The sequence below is a fragment of the Elephantulus edwardii genome, unplaced genomic scaffold, assembly GCF_000299155.1.
Source record: "Elephantulus edwardii isolate Elephantulus edwardi_28Jun2011 unplaced genomic scaffold, EleEdw1.0 scaffold00012, whole genome shotgun sequence".
Taxonomy (NCBI): Eukaryota; Metazoa; Chordata; class Mammalia; order Macroscelidea; family Macroscelididae; genus Elephantulus; species Elephantulus edwardii.
Window position 1 is genome coordinate 9322982 of NW_006399762.1, and position 4804 is coordinate 9327785.

Sequence of the window (4804 nt, forward strand, 5' to 3'; positions counted from 1 at the left end):
TTCAGCTCTTTAGTATCTTGAATTCTTCCTTGTGCTATGGCTTCCCTGCGCTCCAGTGCAATTTTCAGAGTCTCTTCTGACATCCATTTTGGTCTTCGCTTCCTCTTCTGTCTTTGCAATGACCGTTTGCACTCTTTCTGGATGATACCCTTGATATCCTCCCACAATTTATCTGGTCTTCTCTCATTTGTGTTCAAGGCCTCAAACCTATTCCTGAGATGGTTTTGAGATTCAGGTGGGATAGACTCAAAGTCATATTTTGGTTGCTTTGGATTTGGTTTAATTTTCCTCAGCTTTAGCTTGAACTTGCATATGAGTATTTGGTGGTCTGTTCCACAATTAGCTCCTGGCCTAATTTTCACAGCTGATATTGAGCTGCTCCAGCGGTTCTTTCCACAGATGTAATCGATCTGATTCCTATGCATACCATCTGGTGAAATCCAAGTATATAACCTGCATTTATAGGACAAAATAAATCTAACTCTTAGGATTATTAGTGTTTTAAATCTGTATAGAATCAGAGTTTCTCCCATTAATTATATGGAGGGGGGTTTCAAAGCTCTATATTTCAATTGTTGTTGTTGTTGTTGCTGATTGCCATTGAGTTAAGCACAACTCATAGATCCTATGAACAAAAGACCTGAAGCCTTTCTACAGCTATCGTTTCTCCAAGTTCATAGAGTTTCCAGAGGCATGTTGTTTGGGAAGTGGATGCTCCCAACCTTGTTTTAAACTGGGAACTCCACCAAACACTGTCCACCATGGGCAACAGTTATGGCATTTGACACTCCAGTGGCACAAGTTTCAGCAACACAGCATATCCAGATTAGCTCAGTGCAGCAAATTGACAGAAGAGTGTTTTACGACTTAGAAGAATGTTCCTCAACAATATAATAAGATGATTACCAGTCCAATATATAAATTACTGTGCCATTAGGCTTCTTAGTAAAGTATATCAGATACCAGTATAGTTTATTGATACATTATAGTTGACTTGGTAAATCTCATAGCCCTCATTCTATAAATACTGTATCTTCTTGTTACATACAGTTGAGGGTGAACTGACTTATAACTGAATCTCTAATGATTTTCATAGGCACATGGAAGGAAATGGTATGTCCCTCTCCCACCTGAGCAGCTGGTGGATTTGAACCACGTGTCTTTGCTGTGGCAGCACAACTCCTCACTACTAAGCCACTAATGTTCCCTTTATAATACATTCATGTTTACTTATTTATTTCTCTACTCCTCTACTTATTTGTTTGAGACTAATGGATTTTGGGGATTAAAATGTACACTACTCATTTAACAGAGGCAGGCGATTTTATTAAAACAATAAACTTGGTTTCTAGCATATTGGTTTCTTTATTTTAATTATCTCACTTTGTAAAGAGTAATTTGTTTACTTCATTTTTCTCATATGTGAAACGAGGGGATTAAATTAAATGAATTAACAGAAGTCTTTCCAGAAATCCTATTTCTTATTCCATAATGTGTGCTCAATTTTACTGTCTTAAAAAAATTTGCAATTGTTGTTGTTAGGTGATGTCAAGTATGACTCATAGCAACACTATGAACAACAAACCTGAATCTTGTCCTATCCTGTACCATCCTCATCATCTCTGATACACTTGAGCTCTTTGATTTAGTCACTGTGTCAGTCTACCTCATTGGAGGTCTTCCTTTCTTTTTCCAACATTTCACCTTTCCAGGGATGATATCCCTTTACAAGAAATGACCTCTCCTTGCAACCTGCTCAAAATATGTGAGCCAAAGCTTCACCACGTTTGCTCCAAGGAACACTCTGTCAACACTTTTTCCAAGAAAAATCTGTTCTCTTGGAGATACATGCAATATTCTGTGCTCCTCTCAAGTACCACAATTAAGACATTAATACTTATTCTGCCATCTTTATTCATTGTCTAGCTCTCAGATGCATAGCAAATTATTGAAAAGACCATGGCCTGAATCAGGTTCGCTTTAACCTTCAAATTAGTATCATTGTATTCTGGAAAAGTCCCTGACAGACTATTTGCCCAAAGCAAAACAACGCAATGTGTCTCCTCATCTCCTGACAGGGTTATCAAGAGTGTTGACTGTGGATTCAAGTAAGTTCGAATAATTACAGAATACATCTTATACTCCATTTTAGACACTTTCTTTAATCATGATGTGCTTATAATATTGTATTATCCATTTCTTCATGCAGCTTCCTTTGTGTTGTTGTTGTTGATTGCCATTGAGTTGAGCACAACCCATAGTGACCCTATGAACAAGTCCTAAAGCCTTTCTTTAGCTGTCATAGTTTCTCAAAGTTCATAGAGTTTCCAGAGGCATGTTTAGGAAGTCGATGATGGCCTATGGCAAGAAGCTGCACTGTGGTTTGAGGCCACCATCTGTTCCATGGGAGAAGGATGGACAATCTCCTCCCTAATCTTGTGATTAACTGTCTCTGAAAACCCGTGAAAGTGTCAGCTATGGGTTGATTATCGACTCAATGGTAAAACAAGAAGTAGCTTCTGATATGGACTTTCCATTTAGAATGGAGTTTCCAGAGCCGAACTATACCAAATGTGCCATAACCATAGCCAAGATGAGTCAGTGGCTCCCTCTAAATATTTGTTGTTGTTATGAGCCTTCTAGTTGCCTGTAACTTCAGCACACCTACTCCCACTACCTCATTCATTATGTCAATCCATCTCATTCTGGTCATCCTCTCCTGCACTGTTCTTCCACCCTTTGGAGCATGATGTCCTTCTCCAAGGACTGGTCCCTCCTGGCCATGTGCTCAGACTATGTGAGATGGAACTTAAAAATCCTTGCCTTTGAGGAGCAGCCTGGTTTCACCCTCTCCAAGACAGACCTATTTGTTCTCTTGACAGTCCATGGTAAGTGCAATACTCTTGTTCATCACCACAACTCAAAGGCATTGATTCTTCTTCTGTCATCCCTTAGTCACTGTCCAGCTCTCTGATGCACAGAAAATAATTCCAAAGACCATAGCTAAATTTTTTGAGCCTACTAAATGGAAAGGAAAGAAATACAGCCAAACCTCTAAGTAAAAAAAAAAAGTTAGTACAACTCCGTCTCACAGAGGAAAATGTCATTATTTTAAAGGAAATAAGGACTTGTTGAATTTAAAACTGCTCCACTTGCAGGAGTGGCATCCACTTCCTAAACAGCATGCCTCTGGAAACTACGAGCTTTGATAGATGACAATAGTTATTGTGGGAAGGGAGAAAATTGTGGCAATGAATGAATGGAAATCCAAAACCTCTGTAAAAAAAATAAAAAAAAAAAAATTTAAAAAAAAAAGAAAGACTTTAGGCCATGCTTGACTCGATGGCAATCAACAAAAACAATTACTTAATTAAAAGTTAACCAAATGCTAAAATATGTAAATCAACCTCATCATTGATGCTGAATGTCATTAGTAATGTTGCTTTGTTGAGAGCTTGTGCATAATTGAGCACATGAATAAAATATGTAACACTAGAAAGCAAATTGTGCCATTTAAAAAAATAATAGTTAATAAATTCAAGTACATAAAAAAAGAAATATTGATTCCATAATATTTATATAAAACACAATTGATAATTGTCTTTAATCATAAAATACTTGAAAATGATTGACAATAGCTTTAAAATTATCACAATGGAGAAATAGAATGAGCTTGGACATGTTCCTTCAGCCTAACATTCATAGATATGTGGATGTTCAGGAAAATGTTGTTGTCTTGAGAAGCAGGGATTTGTGAGGATGCCTGGGCTGTTGAGTTGGTCCCATGTGAGAGCTAGGCTGAGTGAGGAGATCAGCATATCTGGAACTCAGTGAGAAGTGTGGACTCCTGAGCTTGCAATGGATCCCAACTTGAACCTAGCAGTGGATGGCTGGGTACGAGTTGACCAGATGAAGAGAAGATGACCCATTCAATTGCTTAACATTTCCAAGTAGAATTGAGGCTTCTTCAGCAAACAGGGCATGCTTGTTCCTCAGAGTACTGGTTTGTTGTTGTTGTTGTTTTTAGGTGATATCTGAACCCTATTCTGTCCTGCACCTATCACACTTTCTGACACACAAGAGCCAATTGCAAGTTACCATGTCAATCTGACAGGTTGAGGGTTTCCTCTTCTTCGCCAACCCTCCACCCATCCCAGAATCATTTCCTTCTCCAAGGAATAGCCCTTCCTAGAAACATGCCCAAAAGCGTAATTATTCTTGTCTCCAAAGAGCACTCCAGTTGTACCTTCTCCAAGATATAGCTGTTTGTTCTCTTGGCTGTCCATGGGATGTTCAGTGGTCTTCTCCAACACACAGCTCAAAGGCATCAATTCTTTTCCTGTCATCCTTATTCATTGACCAGCTCTCAAACACATAGCGAGTAATCCAAAGGACTATGGCCTGAATCAGATGCACCTTACTCTTCAAACTGATTGGATGGGTAAATCAGTAACTGGTTTTCTATAAAGGGGATTACATTAGAGCCTGAGACATGAAGTAGCTGGTTTACATGCTTTCATGAATATAATAATTAATTAGTAAGATGATTGTAAGGTAGAAAAAATCCACAGCATACATGAGCAAAATATAATTTAAAGGAAAGATTGCATAAAGCATAATATATATGCATGAAACACAGATGTATATTAATTATGACTATTAATAAAAAGCGAAAAAGGTACAATGCTGATGACTTCTCTTTTTTCTTTTTCTACTAGTTTATTTACAAAATTCAAATGCAAATTTGAACAAATTCTTTCAATTTCACTCACCCTCCTCCCATCAAATTGTGCAACCCAATGAT